The sequence below is a fragment of the Somniosus microcephalus genome, chromosome 21, assembly GCF_052327205.1.
Source record: "Somniosus microcephalus isolate GS21.2 chromosome 21, FLI_Smic_1.0, whole genome shotgun sequence".
NCBI classification, from domain to species: Eukaryota; Metazoa; Chordata; class Chondrichthyes; order Squaliformes; family Somniosidae; genus Somniosus; species Somniosus microcephalus.
The window spans coordinates 77,946,601-77,969,639 of NC_141007.1; the positions used below are offsets into that span (position 1 = coordinate 77,946,601).

At 54.5% G+C, this 23,039-nt stretch overlaps 1 pseudogene across 1 annotated transcript in view; it reads left to right on the forward strand.

Moving 5' to 3' along the window:
- Nucleotides 1-23,039, forward strand: part of LOC147102991 (uncharacterized) — a 115,115-nt pseudogene that overhangs the window by 2,663 nt on the left and 89,413 nt on the right. The window contains exon 2 of the transcript XR_015073171.1: nucleotides 19,638-19,873. The product of XR_015073171.1 is annotated as an uncharacterized LOC147102991 (transcript). The remainder of the gene's footprint in view (nucleotides 1-19,637; nucleotides 19,874-23,039) is intronic.

Consider the following 23,039-nt stretch of genomic DNA (forward strand, 5'->3'; position numbering starts at 1 on the left):
TGCAACGAGACCTGGGTGTCCTTGTGCACCAGTCGCTGAAGGTAAGCATGCAGGTGCAGCAGGCGGTTAAGAAGGCAAATGGTATGTTGGCCTTCATAGCGAGAAGATTCGAGTACAGGAGCAAGGATGTCTTGCTAAAGTTGTACAGGGCCTTGGTGAGACCACATCTTGAGTATTGTGTGTAGTTTTGGTCGCCTTATCTGAGGAAGGATGTTCTTGCCATGGAGGGAGTGCAGCGAAGATTCACCAGACTGATACCTGGGATGGCAGGAATGACGTATGAGGAGAGATTGGGTCGATTAGGCTTATATTCACTGGAGTTTAGAAGAATGAGAGGGGATCTCATTGAAACTTATAAAATTCTAACGGGACTAGATGCAGGAAGGATGTTCCCGATGGCGGGGAGTCCAGAACCAGGGTTCACAGTCTAAGGATAAGGGGTAAGCCATTTAGGACAGAGATGAGGAGGAATTTCTTCACCCAGAGAGTGGTGAACCTGTGGAATTCTCTGCCACAGAGGGCGGTGGAGGCCAGTTCATTAAATATATTCAAGAAGGAGTTAGATATATTTCTTAAGGCTAAAGGGATCAAGGGATATGGGGAGAAAGCAGGGACAGGGTACTGAATTTGGATGATCAGCCATGATCTCATTAAATGGCGGAACAGGCTCGAGGGGCCGAATGGCCGACTCCTGCTCCTATCTTCTATGTTTCTACACGCCGCCCGATTTCTTTCCCATTGATTTCAAATCGGGGCAGGGGTGTAAAGCGGGGCGGGTGTAAATCAGGCTGCTGATTCGCGAACACCCATTTTTCACTACTTGGGTAAATTAATTTCATCCTCATGGGCTCAAATGGAACTATCTGGATGTCTAACAATTCCCCAGTCTGGTGGGACAAAGTCACTTCTACTGGCCGTGAACGTCCTGCGTGGAACGAGCTTGACTAAGTCTCGGCCCAATTTCCGAGCGGGCCGGAACCTGCAGCATTAACTGTAACCAGCTGGTACCAATATGGCAAGAGGAAAGTGGGTGAATGTCACACTGGAGGTGAGGCTCACTACTGGGCAGAACAGAAGGAGCTTTACACCCAGCTTAGCCCAGCTCACTTACCTGACCTGTATATAACCTGGCGCTGGTACAAGGTACCTGCAATAGAACACGCTCCATTTCACAGCATTAACATCCCTTTCTGGACTCACTGGAGAGGAACTGCAGAGACCCTGGTGAGGCCTTTGAAGGTAAGTGGGTGACAAACACATCACCACGATTTGGAACGTGTAAGAAAAGATTCCCAGCCCTCAGCACGATTGTGCCATTTGGTTGTGGTTGGTGGTCAATCATCACAGCCCCAGGATATCACTGCAGGAGTTCCTCAGGGCAGTGTCCTAGGCCCAACCATCTTCAGCTGCTTCATCAATGACCTTCCCTCCATTATAAGGTCAGAAATAGAATGGGGATGTTCACCGATGACTGCAATGTTCAGCGTCATTCGCAACTCCTCAGATAATGAAGCAGCCCATGCCCGCATGCAACAAGACCCGGACAACATTCAGGCTTGGGCTGATAAGTGGCAGGTAACATTCACGCCACACAAGTGCCAGGCAATACCTTCAACAAGCGAGAGTCTAGCCACTGCCATTTGACATTCAATGGCATTACTATTGCTGAATCCCCCCCATCAACATCCTGGGGGGTCACCATTAACCAGAAACTTAACTGGACCAGCCACATAAATAATGTGGCAACAAGAGCGGGTCAGAGGCTGGGTATTCTGTGGCAAGTGTCTCACCTCCTGACTCCCCAAAGCCTTTCCACCATCTACAAGGCACAAGTCAGGAGTGTGATGGAATACTCTCCACTTGCTTGGATGAGTGCAGCTCCAACAACACTCAAGAAGCTCGACACCATCCAGGACAAAGCAGCCCGCTTGATTGGCACCCCATCCACCACCTTAAACATTCATTCCCTCCACCACCGGCGTACCGTGACTGCAGTGTGTACCATCTACAAGATGCACTGCAGCAACTCGCCAAGGCTTCTTCAGCAGCACCTCCCAAACCCGCGACCTCTTCCACCTAGAAGTACAAGGGCAGCAGGCGCATGGGAACACCACCACCTGCAAGTCTCACACTATCCTGACTTGGAAATATATCACCGATCCTTCATCGTCGCTGGGTCAAAATCCTGGAACTCCCTCCCTAACAGCACTGTGGGAGCACCTTCGCCGCAGGGACTGCAGCGGTTCAAGAAGGCAGCTCACCACCACCTTCTCAAGGGCAACTAGGGATGGGCAATAAATGCTGGCCTTGCCAGCGACGCCCACATCCCAAGAACAATTTTTTTTTTTTTTTTTAAGGGTGATAGTGTCGTGGTTCTGTTACTGGACTAATAATCCACAGAATCACAGAAACCCCACAGTGCAGATAGAGGCCATTTCGGCCCATCGAGCCTGCACCGACACATATCCCACCCGATCCCTGTAACCCCTACACCAACACATATCCCACCCTATCCCCGTAACCCCATGTATTTAATCCCCCTAACACTAAGGGTCAATTTATCATAGCCAATCAACCTAACCCGCACATCTTTGGACTGTAAGTTCAAATCCCACCATGGCAGTTTGAAATAAGAAGTAAAAATCTGGTCTCAGTAAAAGTGACCATGAAACTATCGGATTGTGGTTAAAAACCCAACTGGTTCACTGATGTCCTTTAGGGAAGGAAACCTGCCGTCCTTACCCTGTCTGGGCCGATATGAGACTCCAGTCCCACACCAACATGATTGACTCTTAACTTCCCTCTGAAGTGGCTCAACAAGACACTCAGTTGTATCAGCCAGAGAAGGCGGCTTACCACTACCTTCTCAGGGCAGTGAGGGGCAGGCGATAAATGCCGGCCCTGCCAGCGACGCCCAGATCCTGAGAATCAAATATATACTTTTTTTAATTGATAGCTCAGCTGATTAAGGCGGTGAATGGTTTACCCGGACAGACACTATCTGCTGACCCTTTCTGGAAAGTGTGTGTGCATTTAGTTAGGACGGGGTCGGACTGGTTTGTGATGGCTTGTGTGGTTAAATAGTGGGGCAACACAGTGTCCAGGCTTTCACATGAGTGGTTGGAGGCTGGGAGCCCGTACCCCCCCCCCGGGAGGGAGAGCCCGTACCCCCCCCCCCGGGAGGGAGAGCCCGTACCCCCCCCCCCCCGGGAGGGAGAGCCCGTACCCCCCCCCCCCGGGAGGGAGAGCCCGTACCCCCCCCGGGAGGGAGAGCCCGTACCCCCCCCGGGAGGGAGAGCCCGTACCCCCCCCGGGAGGGAGAGCCCGTACCCCCCCCGGGAGGGAGAGCCCGTACCCCCCCCCGGGAGGGAGAGCCCGCGTACCCCCCCCCGGGAGGGAGAGCCCGCGTACCCCCCCCCGGGAGGGAGAGCCCGCGTACCCCCCCCCGGGAGGGAGAGCCCGCGTACCCCCCCCCGGGAGGGAGAGCCCGCGTACCCCCCCCCGGGAGGGAGAGCCCGCGTACCCCCCCCCCGGGAGGGAGAGCCCGCGTACCCCCCCCCGGGAGGGAGAGCCCGCGTACCCCCCCCCCGGGAGGGAGAGCCCGCGTACCCCCCCCCCGGGAGGGAGAGCCCGCGTACCCCCCCCCGGGAGGGAGAGCCCGCGTACCCCCCCCCCGGGAGGGAGAGCCCGCGTACCCCCCCCCCGGGAGGGAGAGCCCGCGTACCCCCCCCCCGGGAGGGAGAGCCCGCGTACCCCCCCCCCGGGAGGGAGAGCCCGCGTACCCCCCCCCCGGGAGGGAGAGCCCGCGTACCCCCCCCGGGAGGGAGAGCCCGCGTACCCCCCCCGGGAGGGAGAGCCCGCGTACCCCCCCCGGGAGGGAGAGCCCGCGTACCCCCCCCGGGAGGGAGAGCCCGCGTACCCCCCCCGGGAGGGAGAGCCCGCGTACCCCCCCCGGGAGGGAGAGCCCGCGTACCCCCCCCGGGAGGGAGAGCCCGTACCCCCCCCCCGGGAGGAGAGCCCGTACCCCCCCCCCCCGGGAGGGAGAGCCCGTACCCCCCCCGGGAGGGAGAGCCCGTACCCCCCCCCCCCCCCCCCGGGAGGGAGAGCCCGTACCCCCCCCCCGGGAGGGAGAGCCCGTACCCCCCCCCCCCCCCCGGGAGGAGAGCCCGTACCCCCCCCCCCCCGGGAGGGAGAGCCCGTACCCCCCCCCCCCGGGAGGGAGAGCCCGTACCCCCCCCCCCCGGGAGGGAGAGCCCGTACCCCCCCCCCCCTGGGAGGGAGAGCCCGTACCCCCCCCCCCGGGAGGGAGAGCCCGTACCCCCCCCCCCCCGGGAGGGAGAGCCCGTACCCCCCCCCCCCGGGAGGGAGAGCCCGTACCCCCCCCCCCCCCGGGAGGGAGAGCCCGTACCCCCCCCCCCCGGGAGGGAGAGCCCGTACCCCCCCCCCCCCGGGAGGGAGAGCCCGTACCCCCCCCCCCCGGGAGGGAGAGCCCGTACCCCCCCCCCGGGAGGGAGAGCCCGTACCCCCCCCCCCCCTGGGAGGGAGAGCCCGTACCCCCCCCCCCCTGGGAGGGAGAGCCCGTACCCCCCCCCCGGGAGGGAGAGCCCGTACCCCCCCCCCCCGGGAGGGAGAGCCCGTCCCCCCCCCCCGGGAGGGAGAGCCCGTACCCCCCCCCCCCCGGGAGGGAGAGCCCGTACCCCCCCCCCCCCGGGAGGGAGAGCCCGTACCCCCCCCCCCCCGGGAGGGAGAGCCCGTACCCCCCCCCCGGGAGGGAGAGCCCGTACCCCCCCCCCCGGGAGGGAGAGCCCGTACCCCCCCCCCCCGGGAGGGAGAGCCCGTACCCCCCCCCCCCCGGGAGGGAGAGCCCGTACCCCCCCCCCCCCCGGGAGGGAGAGCCCGTACCCCCCCCCCCTGGGAGGGAGAGCCCGTACCCCCCCCCCCTGGGAGGGAGAGCCCGTACCCCCCCCCCCCCGGGAGGGAGAGCCCGTACCCCCCCCCCCCCGGGAGGGAGAGCCCGTACCCCCCCCCCCCGGGAGGGAGAGCCCGTACCCCCCCCCCCCGGGAGGGAGAGCCCGTACCCCCCCCCCCCGGGAGGGAGAGCCCGTACCCCCCCCCCCCCCCCCGGGAGGGAGAGCCCGTACCCCCCCCCCCGGGAGGGAGAGCCCGTCCCCCCCCCCCCCCCCCCGGGAGGGAGAGCCCGTCCCCCCCCCCCCCCCCCCCCCCGGGAGGGAGAGCCCGTCCCCCCCCCCGGGAGGGAGAGCCCGTCCCCCCCCCCGGGAGGGAGAGCCCGTACCCCCCCCCCCCCGGGAGGGAGAGCCCGTACCCCCCCCCCCCCCGGGAGGGAGAGCCCGTACCCCCCCCCCCCCCCCCGGGAGGGAGAGCCCGTACCCCCCCCCCCCCCGGGAGGGAGAGCCCGTACCCCCCCCCCCGGGAGGGAGAGCCCGTACCCCCCCCCCGGGAGGGAGAGCCCGTACCCCCCCCCCCCGGGAGGGAGAGCCCGTACCCCCCCCCCCGGGAGGGAGAGCCCGTACCCCCCCCCCCCCGGGAGGGAGAGCCCGTACCCCCCCCCCCCCCGGGAGGGAGAGCCCGTACCCCCCCCCCCCCGGGAGGGAGAGCCCGTACCCCCCCCCCCCCCCGGGAGGGAGAGCCCGTACCCCCCCCCCCCCCGGGAGGGAGAGCCCGTACCCCCCCCCCCCCCCGGGAGGGAGAGCCCGTACCCCCCCCCCCCGGGAGGGAGAGCCCGTACCCCCCCCCCCCCCGGGAGGGAGAGCCCGTACCCCCCCCCCCGGGAGGGAGAGCCCGTACCCCCCCCCCCCGGGAGGGAGAGCCCGTACCCCCCCCCCCGGGAGGGAGAGCCCGTACCCCCCCCCCCCGGGAGGGAGAGCCCGTACCCCCCCCCCCCCGGGAGGGAGAGCCCGTACCCCCCCCCCGGGAGGGAGAGCCCGTACCCCCCCCCCCCCGGGAGGGACAGCCCGCGTACCCCCCCCCCCCGGGAGGGAGAGCCCGTACCCCCCCCCCGGGAGGGAGAGCCCGTACCCCCCCCCCGGGAGGGAGAGCCCGTACCCGCCCCCGGGAGGGAGAGCCCGTACCCCCCCCCCCGGGAGGGAGAGCCCGTACCCGCCCCCGGGAGGGAGGGCCTGTACACCCCCCCCCCCGGGAGGGAGGGCCCGTACCCCCCCCCCTCCCCCCGGGAGGGAGAGCCCGTACCCCCCCCCCCCCCCCGGGAGGGAGAGCCCGTACCCCCCGGGAGAGTCGGCACCTTCGGCGGAGGAGTGAGAAAAGGAGGGTGAAAACTTGCAACATTTTTTAAAGAATTTATATTGCAGTTATTAATAAATAATTTGGAGTTTTGAGATTTCACAACAACAAAGTACCAAGTTCAGTTTATTCATTATTTATAATTAATCAGTTCAGTTTCATATTCATACAGGACCCGTCTCGATTAAATTCCCCCATTTCCTTGCTTTTAATTGATTTGAGATGTCCCTCATTATTTTTTCTCTTCACAGTAAAGTTCTCTGTCATTTCAGTGTTTTTTTTTTGGCTTTTCTCTCCTGCCCTGGGTGATTTGCCGTCTCTCTCTCCCATGGGTGATTTGCCGTCTGCTTTGTTGACGCAGTGTCACTGTGGCAAAGGCTAGGAATGCTCCTTATCCCTTGTGCGTCTCACTCAGGCTGACTGGGCGATCACCACGGGTGAGGGGGTGAGTCCGCTGCTCCGTTGTGTTCTGATAGTTATCGGATACAGCAGCCAAGCCAGGGCGGTGCAGAACTGTGGCTCATTTCGGGGGTTAAACACAAAGTGAGGTGTAAACTCTATGGCAATCATCTTAACTGTGAGCTGGGTGGTGAAAGTGAGCTCTAATTGAACAAACGGCAACTGTGTATTAACTTTAATGCTGTGTTGGTGTGGAGACCCGCAGAGCTTGTTTGAATCAGGTGCTTGTGTTGTAAATGTGGACACTGCAGTACTTTAAGACAAAGGGCAGCTGTTTGTTCAAATGCCAATCATGTATTGCGCGAGTGTTGAGCTGGAAGCTGTGTCCTCCGGGATAGGACAGCAGAGCGTTGGGAGTGTATTGAAAAAACGTCATCACTGAAAAGCACATCCAAGTGTTTATATCACTGACTTCACAAAAAAAAGTGTCTGGTATAAAAATGTGTGATGTGAGCTGTGTCGAAACACATTCGAGCCTTGGTCAGACCCCACCTGGAGTAACTGTGTCCAGTTCTGGGCCCCGCCCCTCAGGAAGGATATATTGGCCTCGGAGGGGGAGCAGCGCAGATTCACCAGAGTGACACCGGGGCTGAAAGGGTTAGATTATGAGGACAGGTTGCACAGACTGGGCTTGTATTCCCTTTTATAGGAGATTGAGGAGTGATCTGATCGAGGTGTTTAAAATGATGAAGGGATTCGATAGGGTAGGTAGAAACTATTTCCTCTGGTGGGTGAGACCAGAACAAGGGAATAACTTTAAAATTAGAGTCAAGGCCGTTCAGGGGTGATGTCAGGAAGCACTTCTTCACACAAAGGCTAATGGAAATCTGGAACTCTTCCCCCCCCCCCCCCCCCCCCCCCCCCCCCAAAAAAAGGCTGTGGCTGCTGGAGGTCGACTGGAGCTTTCAAGACTGAAATTGATAGATTTTTGTTAGGCAAGGTTATCGGGATATGGAGCAAAGGCGGACATTTAAGGGTCACAGACACATTACCTGCTACTGACCTTTAGGGATCACACCAAGGACCCCATACTGACCTTTTAGAGGTTACTGGGACTGGGTAACGTGCGGCCGATGTGATACCGCCTGCTTCGCGTTACGTCCCAAGACGAATTTCTACCCCGTGGTCTGCAAAAGTTTTACCCTGTGAATTGCACGGGGTCCTCAGTTAAAAAGCCAGAACTCGAAGACCAAGTCAACATCATTTCTGGTAAGTCTTATCTCGAGTATAGAGGATGAAGGCGATTTGGAATATTCCATCAATGGGACGAACCAGAAAGTGGATACAGGTGAGTCTTCTGACTGGAATCAACTTCCTGCTGTTGATATTTGCCGTGTGATATCCCAGGAAATTTGCAGCTCCACTGGTGCAGTTGAGATCACCAAAAGCCCAAAACTCCATGTGAGCCAATTCTGTTAAATATGTAAGAGGAAAGATGAGTAGATTGGAGACTCCTGTCCTCTTACACAGCCCATGCTGTCTGTGTTTAGTACCTCAGTTACTGTAGAAATCTCACCTTGGCCCCAGGAGGCCCTTCCTGTCCCAGCCTTGTTCTGTACATTGTCGAGTTTCTGCTGAATTTCTACAACTTCAAAGGGAAGCACTGAAGGGAGATGTTGATCCGATTGCTGTTCTTAGGATTCTAAAGGGACTGGATAATGTCAACCATGACGAGCTATTTCACCCTGTCCAGAACAGTAGACCCAGAGGACACGGCCTGCGGTTCAAGGGGGTAAATTCAAAACTAATCTGTAGAAATAATATTTCGGTGAGCGAGTGGTCAATCTATGGAACCTGAGGGAGATGGTGGAAACCGTATTGATTCATTCAAATGCAAATTGGAGAGATTTCTTTCAGACAATAACAGTTTGTGCTCCAGTATTTGAGTAATGTGAGACATGACGTGTGGGGAGTGCAGCGTGCTCAGGAGGAACAGGTGACTCTGGACCTCCTGGTTCCCAAAGCTCTCCCCCACTGGGGGTTTTCCTCGCCTCGTGTCTGTGTCTGTTGTAGACTCATTGATAGAGATTGATCGCTGTGATGAGTCAACTCCATTATCGTTGGATCTGAGACTCCCAGGATGGTGGAAGGCGAACTAATCTTTCTTTCTCATGATGTTCGTGAGAGAGGCTCCCAGTTCTGTTTCTCACCCACATTGCTCAGATGAAGCTTGTTTTTCTCCGGCCCAGAGCTATTTCAATTGGTGAGTCACAGCCACTTCAGCCTTAAAGAAAAAGAAAGGAAGACTTGCATTTCTATAGCGCCTCTCACGACCTCGAGACGTCCCAAAGCGCTTTACTGCCAATGAAGTACTTTTGATGTGTACTCACTGCTGTAATGTAGGAAATATTTTTTTGGTGGTGATGATAGAGGGATATATATTGGCCCAGGACACCGGGGAGAACTCCCCTGCTCTTCTTCGAAATAGTGGCCGTGGGATCTTTTACATTCACCTGAGAGAGCAGACGGGGCCTCGGTTTAACATCTCATCCGAAAGACGGCACCTCTGACAGTGCAGCACTCCCTCAGTACTGCACTGGGAGTGTTGACCTCGATTTTTGTGCTCAAGTCTCTGAAGTGGGACTTGAACCCACGACCTTCTGACTCAGAGGTGAGAGTGCGACCCACTGAGCCACGGCTGACTTAACACGGGCCACTTAGGGTCAGCGTGACACGGTGACGGAACCATCTCGAACAGTTACCATAGCAAATGCTCCAACGAACCTGCCAGAGACTGAGAGAGAAAGTACAGGGCATTTCAGGTGGAAGTTGAACTTCTCCTCCCTCAGGAACAGGAGGCCAGTCAGCCCCTTGGGCCTGTTCTGCTGTTCAATCAGATCATGACTGATCTGTATCTCAACTCCATCTAGCTGCTTTGGTTCCAGAATCTTTAATAACTTGCCCAACAAAAATCTATCAATCTCAGTTTTGACATTTTGAATTGGCCCCCAGCCTCAACAGCTTTTTGAGGGAGAGAGTTCCAGATTGCCCTTTGTGTGAAGTGCATCCTGACATCACCCCTGAATGGCCTGGCTATAATTTTAAGGCTCTGCCCCCTTGCTCTGGGCATACGAATTAGGAGCAGGAGTCGGCCATACGGCCCCTTGAGCCGGCTCCGCCATTCAATAAGATCACGGCTGATCTTCCACCTCAACTCCACTTTCCCGCCCGATCCTTGATTCCCTTAGAGTCCAAAAATCGATCGAACTCAGCCTTGAATATACTCAATGATTCAGCATTCACAGCTCCCTGGGATAGAGAATTCCAAAGATTCACAACCCTCGGAGTGAAGAAATTCTTCTTCATCTCAGTCTTAAATGTCCGACTTCTTATCCTGAGACTGTGCCCCCTAGTTCTAGCCACTCCAGCCAGGGGAACCAACCTCTCAGCATCTACCCTGTCAAGCCCCTCAGAAGCCTATGTTATCTTATATGTGCTGACTTCCCCACCAGAGGAAATCGTTTCTCTCTATCTACCCGATCAAATCCTTTAATCATAAACACCGCAATTAGATCACCGCTTAATCAATGGATTACAAGCCCAGTCTGTGCAACCTGACCTCGTAATTTAACTCTTTCAGCCCCGGTGTCATTCTGGTGAATCTGCGCTGCTCCCCCATCGAGGCCAATATATCCTTCCTGAGGGGCGGGGCCCAGAACTGGACACTGCTGCAGAGCTTAATAGAACTTTAGCCTAATTTCCTATTTGATAGAGTAGATAGGGAGAAACTGTTTCCACTGGCAGGAGGGTCAGTAACTAAAGGGCACAGATTTAAGATAATTGTCAAAAAAGATCTCAGGAAGAAATGAGAATTTGTTTAACACAGCGAGTTGTGATCTGGAATGCGCTGCCTGAAAGGGCGGTGAAAGCAGATTCAATAGTAACTTTCAAAAGGGAATTGGATAAATATTTGAAAAGGAAAAATTTGCAGGGCTCTGGGGAAAGAGCAGGAGACTTGGGACTAATTGGCTAGCTCTTTCAAGCACAGGCACGATGGGCCGAATGGCCTCCTGTGCTATATGATTGTGTGGTTGGTAAATCGGGTTGAAATGAGTCAAAAAGGGGAGAGGTGAGCCAGGTTGTACCTCACATTGTCTGTTTGCAGCCTGTACCTGACATGGATTGAGGGAGCAGCCTTGAGCTGCCCCTTGAATGAGCTGGGCCGTGCGATCAGTGTGATCTCTTGGCTCAGGCTGTCCGGTCTGATGGACCAACACTCGGCTGATTTATCGCCACATTCCTGACCATGCTCTTGATGCTCTGCGGGTCTCGGAGGGTGCTGCTCTTCCACCGAGACCGCTTCTCTGAACACTTTCAACTGTTGTTGAGTGTCGGAGTTTCCCGGCTCAGGGTTTCTCGAGTTCCTGGTGAAAGGAAATGTGGTGACGTTCCAGGGTCTTAAAGTTCAGTTAGTGCAGAATCGGTGTGAAGTTTAACCCTTTCCTCAGGGCTGCACATGGAGCAAATGGGAATCAGTATCCGGAGTTAGATTCATTCTTAATCTTTTCCTCCATTCCACTGTGTTCAACAGCATTCACTGGCTGGGAGGGCGGCCAGCGCTGGCTGGCTGGCTGGGAGGGCGGCCAGCGCTGGCTGGCTGGCTGGGAGGGCGGCCAGCGCTGGCTGGCTGGCTGGGAGGGCGGCCAGCGCTGGCTGGCTGGCTGGGAGGGCGGCCAGCGCTGGCTGGCTGGCTGGGAGGGCGGCCAGCGCTGGCTGGCTGGCTGGGAGGGCGGCCAGCGCTGGCTGGCTGGCTGGGAGGGCGGCCAGCGCTGGCTGGCTGGCTGGCTGGGAGGGCGGCCAGCGCTGGCTGGCTGGCTGGCTGGGAGGGCGGCCAGCGCTGGCTGGCTGGCTGGCTGGGAGGGCGGCCAGCGCTGGCTGGCTGGCTGGCTGGGAGGGCGGCCAGCGCTGGCTGGCTGGCTGGCTGGGAGGGCGGCCAGCGCTGGCTGGCTGGCTGGCTGGGAGGGCGGCCAGCGCTGGCTGGCTGGGAGGGCGGCCAGCGCTGGCTGGCTGGGAGGGCGGCCAGCGCTGGCTGGCTGGGAGGGCGGCCAGCGCTGGCTGGCTGGCTGGCTGGGAGGGCGGCCAGCGCTGGCTGGCTGGCTGGCTGGGAGGGCGGCCAGCGCTGGCTGGCTGGGAGGGCGGCCAGCGCTGGCTGGCTGGGAGGGCGGCCAGCGCTGGCTGGGAGGGCGGCCAGCGCTGGCTGGCTGGTTGTGTCCTGTAGGGAAGGGTCTAGGGTCTCCATTCAGACCCTCCACCCTGAGCGATGCGGCTGGGGTCAGAGGTTGGTTATGAACAAAAAGACCTTGAAAAAAGTTCCCATTTCAAAAACAGCTGTGGCCTTGTGACACGTGTACAAGAGTTCGATCAAAAGTGCAGCGGAACACGGACTTCATACCTGAACCTCCAGATATACCCAACACATTTATTGTAGGAAGCGGTCTGGGAATTACTGAAGGGGTGCCAGTGCTGAAAACCGGTTTGTTTTCTACGGCAAGCCTCATCCCCAGAAAATGTTGATTTTTGACACAATGTATTTTTCATTATTTTGGAGCTTCCAGTAATTCTCCCTTTCAGTCAAAAGTAATTTATCCCAGAATGGTTACACATCTTATAAATATGAAAATAGAGGGTTATGCTGGTAGGGTGAGATGAAGAGGGGCAGGCAGAGGCTCGTGTGGAGCACACAAGTGCCAGGCAATGACTATCTCCAACAAGCGAGAGTCTAACCACCTCCTGTTGCCAGTCAACGGCATTACCATCGCCGAATCCCCCACCATCAACATCCTGGGGGTCACCATTGACCAGAAACTTAACTGGACCAGCCACAGAAATACTGTGGCAACAAGAGCAGGTCAGAGGTTAGGTATTCTGCGACGAATCTCTCACCTCCTGACTCCCCAAAGCCTTTCCGTCATCTACAAGGCACAAGTAAGGAGTGTGATGGAATACTCTCCACTTGCCTGGATGAGTGCAGCTCCAACAACACTCAAGAAGCTCGACACCATCCAGGATAAAGCAGCCCGCTTGATTTGCATCCCATTCACCACCTTAAACATTTACCCCATCCACCACCTTAAACATTCACTCCCTCCACCATCAGCGTACTGTGGCTGCAGTGTACCATCTACAAGATGCACTACAGCAACTCTCCAAGGCTTCTTCAGCAGCACCTCCCAAACCCGCAGCCTCTACCACCTAGAAGGACAAGGGCAGCAGGCGCATGGGAACACCACCACCTCCAAGTTCCCGTCCAAGTCACACACCATCCTGACTTAGAAGTATATCGCTGTTCCTTCATCATCGCTGGGTCAAAATCCTGGAACGCCCTCCCTTCACCACACGGACTGCAGCGGTTCAAGAAGGCTGCTCACCACCACCTTCTCGAGGGCAATTAGGGATGGGCAATAAATGCTGGCATTGCCAGTGACACTCAGATCCCATAAACGAATTGGCCTGTTTCTGTGCTGTAGATTCTGTGTAATTCTATGTAAAAAGCAGTTGCAGGAACTTTAATCCAAATTTACAGGGTCCTGCTTTTTTAAATTATTAATTCTTGGGATCTGGGCATTGCTTGCAAGGCCAACATTTATTGCCCATCTCTGGTTGCCCTAATGTACCAGTTTGAGACAAGTGAATGGCTTACTAGGCACCTGTGGAACTACCCCAGTGAGAGTCAGTGTCTGTGGAACTGTACCCCAGTGAGAGTCAGTGTCTGTGGAACTGTACCCCAGTGAGAGTCAGTGTCTGTGGAACTGTACCCCAGTGAGAGTCGGCGTCTGTGGCACTGTGCCCCAGTGAGAGTCAGTGTCTGTGGAACTGTACCCCAGTGAGAGTCAGTGTCTGTGGAACTGTACCCCAGTGAGAGTCAGTGTCTGTGGAACTGTACCCCAGTGAGAGACCGTGTCTGTGGAACTGTACCCCAGTGAGAGTCGGCGCCTGTGGAACTGTACCCCAGTGAGTCGGCATCTGTGGAACTGTACCCCAGTGAGAGTCAGTGTCTGTGGAACTGTACCCCAGTGAGAGTCGGCGTCTGTGGAACTGTACCCCAGTGAGAGTCCGTGCCTGTGGAGCTGTACCCCAGTGAGAGTCAGTGTCTGTGGAACTGTACCCCAGTGAGAGTCAGTGTCTGTGGAACTGTACCCCAGTGAGAGTCAGTGTCTGTGGAACTGTACCCCAGTGAGAGTCAGTGTCTGTGGAACTGTACCCCAGTGAGAGTCAGTGTCTGTGGAACTGTACCCCAGTGAGAGTCAGTGTCTGTGGAACTGTACCCCAGTGAGAGTCAGTGTCTGTGGAACTGTACCCCAGTGAGAGTCAGTGTCTGTGGAACTGTACCCCAGTGAGAGTCAGTGTCTGTGGAACTGTACCCCAGTGAGAGTCCGCACTTTCAGGATAAAGGGCAGTGAGAGTAATGCAAGGAAAAAAGCTATTTTCTTTAGTTATTTTGATGAAATGGAAGTGTTGGATTATTAGATTAAATATAAGAACAGGCTGATCTGACAGGAATGATATAATCTACTGATAATAATAAGGATCTGATATGGAATCCAGTGTCAGTCTGCCTGCCAATTATTCAAAAACATGTACCGCGGATGGGAAAACACCCACAGAATCGGGAGTCTGTGATTTGATACTGGTCTGACAGGCTTGGTATATCGCACATTTAGTAACCTTTCACCCAATGACGATTATGTACATTCAGCCCTCAAGCACCTCTCGAACTCTCAGTTCTGACCTTATCTGCTTGATCTCATGAGAATTAAATCATTTAAATTCTGTGCATAAATCGGACCTAAATCTAATCACTTTGGGATCTTCTCCCCCCTGCTACAAACTGGGCAGCTCCTGGGGAATGTGTGTGTGGAGTTACTGGTCCAGCTCTGGCGATGCCCTCGCTCACGTTCCCTGGGATCCTCACTCTCATCATCTTCCATCTTTCACCTCAGTGGACCCTCCTCTCTTCCTCCCATCTGATGCCCTCAGGTCAAACCGTCTTCTTAAACCCCTCTCCCCTGCCTCCTCCACCCTCACCTCCAACAACAAATGCAAGGAGCTCATGGACTTTGTTGTCTCTAAGATTGAGGCCATCCGTTCAGCTGCCTCTGCCACTTCCCTCCCTTCCCCTAGCCCACCAAGCCAAACTTCCTCTAAGGTTTCCGCCTGCCCTAGCCCTGAACTTGCATCTTTCTCTAGCTTCTCCCCGATCTCCCCTGATGCCCTCTTCCTGCTCACCTTATCCATGAGACCCACCTCCTGCTCCCTTGACTCTATTCCCATCATCTAACTTCCCTTCCTGTCCCCCATGTTAGCTGATATTAATGGTTCTCTCTCCTCAGGTACTGTCCCCTCCCTTTCAAATCTGCCATCATCACCCCCGTCCTCAAAAAAAAAAAAAAACAACAACAAAAAAAAAACACCCTCAACCCCTCTGTCATTGCAAACTACCGTCCCATCTCCAACCTCTCTTTCCTCTCAAGTCCTTGAACATATTGTCGCCTCCCAAATCCGTGTCCAACCTTCCCACAACTCCATGTTTGAATCCCTCCAACCAGGTTTCCGCCCTTGCCACAACATTGAAATGGCCCTTATCAAAATCACAAATGACATCCTTTGTGACTGACCATGGTAAGCTAATCATCCTCGTCCTCCTTGATTTGTCTGCAGCCTCTGACACGGTTGACCACTCCATCCTTCGCCAACGCCTCTCCACCATTGTCCAGCTGGGTGGGACTGCACTCACCTGGTTCCATTCTTATCTATCTAATCGTAGCCAGAGAATCATCTGCAACGGCTTCTCTTCCCACTCCCGCATCGTTACCTCTGAAGTCCCCCAAGGATCTATCCTTGACCCCATCCTATTTCTCATCTGCATGCTGACCCTCAGCGACATCATTCGAAAACAGAGCATCGGGTTCCACATGTACGCTGACGACACCCAGCTCTACCTCACCCCCACCTCTCTCAACCCCTCCACGGTCTCTAAATTGTCAGACTGCTTGTCAGACATCCAGTACTGGATGAGCAAACATTTTCTCCAACTAAATATTGGGAAGACCAAAGCCATTGTCTTTGGTCCCCGCAACAAACTCCATTCCCTAGCTACTGACTCCATCCATCTCCCTGGCAACTGTCTGAGGCTGAACCAAACCTTGGTGGTGTATGTGACCCCGAGATGAGTATCCGACCTCAATGTCACCAAGACCATCAGCTTCCACCTCGGTAACATCACCTGCCTCAACTCATCTGCTGCTGAAACTCTCATTCCTGCCTTTGTCCCCTCCAGACTCGACTATTCCGACACTCTCCCGGCCGGCCTCCCATCTCCCACCCTCCGTAAACTTCAGCTCATCCAAAACTCTGCTCCTCGCATCCTAACTCGCACCAAGTCCCGTTCGCCCAACACTCCCTGTGCTTGCTGACCTACACTGGCTCCTGGTCTGGCAATGCCTCAATTTTAATATTCTCATCCTTGCTTTCAAATCCCTCCATGGCCTCTCCCCTCCCTATATCTCTGTAACCTTTTCCAGCCCTACAATCCTCCAATTCTGGCCTCTTGTGCATCCCAGATTTCCATCGCTCCACCATTGGCAGCCGTGCCTCCAGCTGCCTGGGCCCTAAACTCTGGAATTCCCTCCCTAAACCTCTCCGCCTCTCTCTCCTCCTTTAAGACGCTCCTTAAAACCTACCTCTTTGTCCAAGCTTTTGGTCACCTGTCCCAATATCTGCTTATGTGACTTGGTGTCAAATTTTCTTTGATAATCGCCCCTGTGACGCGCCTTGGGATGTTTTGCTATGTTAAAGGCACTATATAAATACAAGTTGTTGTTGTTGTGAGAAGCTACCTTAGTTCAGCATTTGGGAGAGGAAGTGGGGGCGGTGGGGGTGTTTGAGGTCGAGGTGCAATGTTAGAAAATGATCAGTCAGCATCGTTTATCACTGACACACAGCCTGGACCAACCTTGGACTGTTTGTGTGTTGTTGCTGACTGACAGACTAACAAATGGCTCACTCATCTTGTGCTATCATCCATCACCTTAATGATCGAGTTGGCGATTAATTTCTCCGCCCTCAAGCTCACTCTTAGCTGCACATCCATCTGCAGCACCAGGTGGTCCTGTCCTGGCCTGGCCTCAGCTTTGCACATTCTGCCCCTCTCCCCACCCCCTCCTGTCTCTCGGTCTCTCTTTCACTTCCAGTTGATACACTCAAGTTTAAAAAGCAAAGGAAAAACAACCTTCCATTTTGGAGTGCTGGAAATTTCAGGAGATTCCATGTTCCGGAGTTGGCCAATGTTCAAAGATTTCAGCTAATGGAAAATTTCTTCAGGTACTATGAATTACCCTGACTGTTATATTATGCAAATGCAGGAGCTAGTTTGCACACAGCAAGATCCCACAAATTGCAATGAGATAACTGACCAGTTGATCTGATTTTGATGATGTTGGTTCAGAAATAGTGCCGTGGGATCATTTACATCCATGTGAGAGGGCAGACGGGGCCTCGGTTTAACGTCTCATCCTAAAGTAATAATTGGCCCAAAATTCTTTTAATGAAAAATAGGAGAGTGTTTACCTTTCCCTGTGATTAATGACTGCCGGGCCTCACCAAACAGCTGGGATTGAATTATTCCTGTAACGCCAATGTGATCAAATACAGGAAACGCAAATTCTAAATTGGAGGTAGAGCAGTGGCAATTGGTATGGGTAATGATGGGCTCAAAACAATTCCTACCCGAAAGTGTTTGAATACTTTACCTCTGTGTAACCTTTCGTTTTCCCACTCATTTATCTTAATGTAGATCTGAGCATGTCGGGAGCTCAGCCAATGGCCATCCATCGCCACATCGAGCCTCATTCTCCTCCGCCAAAGCCGTTCGCTGTTGAAAGGCTGGTTCTCATTGCATGCTCAGAACTGGGAGGTTTCACTGCCTCCGGGACTGTCTTTGCAGAATTACTCTGTATCTAACCCGTGCTGTACCTGCCCTGGGAGTGTTTGATGGGACAGTGTAGAGGGAGCTTTACTCTGTATCTAACCCGTGCTGTACCTGCCCTGGGAGTGTTTGATGGGACAGTGTAGAGGGAGCTTTACTCAATTCAATTTTATTCAATTCAATTCAATTTTATTTGCCATATGTAACCAGTACTAGTACAATTACAATGGAATGCTTACTCCCCGTAGGGACGCGTCAGCTATTCATACAGCGCCGCGTTCAGGAGTCAATACAATGGCTTCCAGTGGCAGTGGGAGCACGATGTCCCTCGGCCGCTCCGTCCTCCTTGTCACCGCGGCCTCCTCCTCACTGTTGTCGGCTCCAGGTGGTGGCCTGCTTTCCCGCTCACGATCCGACCTCTGGCCGCCATGCCCGGCTCCCCCCCTCCCAGTCGGAATGCCTTCCCGCCGAGGAGCTGCCAGCCGACATGCTCCAGCGGATCGTCGTGGCTGCTGCTGCTGCTTGCCGCACTGCGCTGCCTCTGCCCGACTCGCCGAACACTTCGCTCCGGTTGTGGGAGCGAGCGGCGAGAGTTGGCCGCCCGAAGCAGGGAGAGCAGAGCGCGCTCAGCACCGGACCGTCTCGGCTGCCATCTTGACTTTTTTTGTATCTAACTCTGTATCTAACCCGTGCTGTACCTGTCCTGGGAGTGTTTGATGGGACAGTGTAGAGGGAGCTTTACTCTGTATCTAACCCCTGCTGTACCCGCCCTGGGAGTGTTTGATGGGACAGTGTAGAGGGAGCTTTACTCTGTATCTAACCCGTGCTGTGCCTGCCCTGGGAGTGTTTGATGGGACAGTGTAGAGGGAGCTTTACTCTGTATCTAACCCCTGCTGTACCCGCCCTGGGAGTGTTTGATGGGACAGTGTAGAGGGAGCTTTACTCTGTATCTAACCCGTGCTGTACCTGCCCTGGGAGTGTTTGATGAGACAGTGTAGAGGGAGCTTTACTCTGTATCTAACCCGTGCTGTACCTGCCCTGGGAGTGTTTGATGGGGTCAGTGTAGAGCGAGCTTTACTCTGTATCTAACCCGTGCTGTACCTGCCCTGGGAGTGTTTGATGGGACAGTGTAGAGGGAGCTTTACTCGGTATCTAACCCGTGCTGTACCTGCCCTGGGAGTGTTTGATGAGACAGTGTAGAGGGAGCTTTACTCTGTATCTAACCCGTGCTGTACCTGCCCTGGGAGTGTTTGATGGGGTCAGTGTAGAGGGAGCTTTACTCTGTATCTAACCCGTGCTGTACCTGCCCTGGGAGTGTTTGATTCTGCAATATATGGAAACGCAGATTCTCCATCCCTCCCTAAGCATAAATTCACCCCAATAATAAAGAAATAAAAAGTTTTGGGGGAATAATTTCAGGGCGTGGGGAGGATTGCCGGAATCAGGAACTAAAGTTCTGACGGGCGGGGAGGGAGTCGGGTTTGTTTTTTTGCAGGAAAGGGGACGTTGAGGTCACATTGGAAGTTTACTAGAGTATGAAAGGATAAAAAGAGCAGAACAGAAGTGAGAAGGGAAGTCATGGCACTATTTCATGCAAAGGGGGGTTGAGTTGTGTAATCAGTTACCAGGGAGCAGTTTGAGGGTGGTCCGGGTAAAGGGGTCAAGAGCCTGTTGGACATTTTGTGGAGAGAAGGGTTTGGGGAGTCGGTGGGGAGGTGTGCTTTACACCTATCCATGAGGGGTGGGCTTTTTTAGTGTGTCTGACCCTTGCCCCTGTTTGTTCTCGTTCAACCAACTTCACTAAAAACAGATGATCTGGTCATTTATCACATTGCTGTTTGTGGGAGCTTGCTGTGCACAAATTGGCTGCCATGTTTCCTACATTACAACAGTGACTACACTTTTTAAAAAAAAAGTATTTCATTGACTGTAAAGCGCTTTGGGACGTCCTGTGATCCTGGAAGGCGCTATATAAATGCAAGTTCTTTCTTTCTAGTTCAGGGTTGGTTCTGTGCTGGACGGAGTGAAGGGACATTCGGCCGTGGTGGTGACGATGGAAGCATGAGTTTCCTGGGAGACTGGCCGCTCAGCGCAGTGGATAAATACAGCGCCTGTGAGCTGTCCCTGAAGAGGAAGGTGGCCCTGAGTAAGGATCGCCACAACATCTACGCACTCCGCTTCTCCCCAGACACCAAGGCTCTGGCCGTAGGCTTTGGGAACGGTGCGATCCAGGTACGGGACCATCAAACCGCTGCCTTACAAACCCAGCGCTCGCTTCTCATTTACATCATGATCAGCTTGTGGAATAGGGCTTGTAGTACAGTAACAACCTGCATTTATACAGTGCCTTTACCGTCGTCCCAAGGCACTTCACAGGAGCAATTATCAGACAGAATTTGACACCGAGCCACATAACGAGATATTGGAAATAACAACAGACAATGCTAGAAATACTCAGCAGGTCAGGCAGCATCCGTGGCGAGAGAAACACAGTCAACGTTTCAGGTCTGTCACCCTTTGTCAGAACTGGAAAAAGTTAGGAATGTAACAGGTTTTAAGCAGGTGCAGAGGCAGAGAAAGGGTGGGAGGGGAGGAAGGAACTCAAGGGACGGTCTGTGCTCGGGTGGAAGGCAGGAGAGATTAAGGAGTTGATTTTCAGTGTGCAGGGGGCTAAAATCCCGAATTCGGGAGTCCCGACACCATCCCGCCCAAAACCCGCCTCCATCTAAGTTTCAAAGGAGGCGGGTACCCGCCCCGCACTGGGACCCGCCGACCCGAGGCGGGAAGGGATTAGTGCCAATTAACTGCCTGTTAACAGGTAGTTAACAGGCAGCTTTTAGCCTAATCCCTATTTTGAAGGGTGTCGTGTGGGATTCCTGACGGCTCCAAACCACGCCAGGTTAGAGGAGTCGGGCCGTCGAGTTGAAGGACTTGGCGGGGTCAAGATGTCGGTGTTCAGTTGAGTGATGGGTGCATGAGTGCAAAGGTAAGTGTGTCTAAAGTGTGTAAAGAAGTTTAAATTACCTGTACTTACCTTTACAGCCTTCCTTCCTCTAGGCTTCGGGAGTCCATCATTCAGCTGGCACGAAGATTTCTAACTGAGTCTGTGTAGAAGGACTCAGGTTAGAAGTAAGACTGTCAGTGTTTTGACAGCTTCAAACAGCTGTGAAACATTGATATTTCATCTGTCAACACGTCTTGACAGATGAAATTTCAGTCTGTGACGTCACCTGTTGCCGGGTGGCCCTTAATTGGCCTGCTGAGCCCACTGGGCGGGCTCAACAAGGTCAATCAAGTGAAAATCGCGTGGATTGGCCGCATCTCGATGAAGGTGGGACTACAACCCGAAAGTTGTAGTCCCACCTCCTTCCCGACTTCTGAATGAAAATCCAGCCCTAAATGTTGCAAATGGGGATGACAGAATCAGCAACAGCTTCCGCCTGAAAAAATGGGGGCAGGGGTTATAGTCTGAAATTGTTGCACTCGATGTTGAGTCCAGAAGGCTGTAAAGTGCCTAATCGAAAGATGAGGTGCTGTTCCTCGAGCTTACACTGAGCTTCATTGGACCAGTGCAAGAGGCCGAGGACGGTGAGGTCCGAGTGGGAGTGGAGCGGAAAATTAAAGTGACAGGCGACCGGAAGCTCGGGGTCACCCTTACGGACTGAACAGAGGTGTTCCACAAAGCGGTCACCCAATCTGCATTTGGTTTCCCCAATGTAGAGGAGACCACATCGTGAGCAGCGAATACAGTATACTAAATTGCAAGAAGTACAAGTAAATCACTGTTTCACCCGGAAGCGGTGTTTGGGGCCCTGGACAGTGGGAAGCGAGGAGGTAAAAGGACCGATGTTGCATCTCCTGCGCTTGCACGGGAAGGTGCCAGGGGAAGGGCTGTTAGGGGTGATTGAGGAGTGAACCAGGGTGTCGCGGAGGGAGCAGTCCCTTCGGAATGCTGAAAGGGGAGGGGAGGGGAAGATGCGTTTGGTGGTGGGATCACGTTGGAAATGGCGGAGGATGATCCGTTGAATGTGGAGGCTGGTGGGGTGAAAGGTGAGGACAAGGGGAATCCGATCGTAGTTCTGGGAGGGGCAGGGGTGAGAGGAGAAGTGTGAGAAATGGAACGGACACGGTCAAGGGCTTTGTTAACCATGGTAGAGGGGAATCCTCGGTTGAGGAAAAAGGAAGACATATTGGAAGCACTGGTGTGGAAGGTGGCATCGTCAGAACAGATGCGGCGGAGACGGAGAAACTGGGAGAATGGAATAGAGTCCTTACAGGAAGCGGGGTGGGAGGAAGTGTAGTCTAGGTAGCTGTGGGAGTCAGTGGGCTTGTAGTGAATGTTGTCTCCATTTCTGGGGATAGGTTATTGACCAAGAGAAGTCAAGGAAGGGAAGGGAAGAGTCGGAGATGGACCATGTGAAGGTTTCTGCCATCCCCATTTGCAACATTTAATCTCTCCTGCCTTTCATATAACACAGACCGTCCCTTTAGTTCCTTCCTCCCCTCCACCCACCCACCCACCATTTCTCTGCCTCTGCACCTGCTTAAAACCAGTTACATGCCTAACTTTTTCCAGTTCTGACGAAGGGTCACAGACCTGAAACGTAGGGGTTGATTTATCAGTGTGCCATGAGGCTGGCTTTTAGGCGTGCGGGTGTAGGATTCGCAAAATTGGACTTTATATTAATATGGGTCAAATGGCAGAAGAGGCCGTGATTTTAAAGACTGTTTTAAAAGAAGCCCAGAAAAAGGGGCATACAAAATGGCCACCATACCATGTGACCAGCTTATTGGGACACTTTAAAATGGTTCCTGCGCAACCTCAGACAGATTTGTGGATTCAACCCACAGCAAGTTCTGGAAGCCGTTTCTGAGAGAATGAAACCAGACCCACAGGTATGCATATGGATTAGATGCAGATCTAGTCGAGATCGGCCTGGAGACAGAGGCCATCAAAATGTTGCCCCAGACAAAAGGGGACAATTTCATATTCATGAGAACAGCACCCAGGACTAGATAACGAGATCAGCAGGACATTAAAAACAATGAAGGTAATTCCAGACCAGAGATGTGTAGTGTATGTGCCTTTAAGAGCCCCATGTGTGCTGTAATGCCACTCGGGCTATATAAGCCTGTATATTGTGTTATATCCGTTCGTTCCCCTCCAGACTTTGCTTCGTAAACACCTATGAACCAACTCCTGTCTTCAGTGTCTCTATCAACACACAGACACAACAGTGGCGACGAAGTGGAAATGGACTTACCTGCAATTCGGCAGCACCTCAAGGACATCGATTCCTCTGGCGTCCAGAAGAATCAAGAAAGTGAAAAAAGCTGTGGTTTCACCAGCTGGCCAAGCTGGTGGCAGGTACTGCGCTAATCCTTCCTGGGCGTCAGG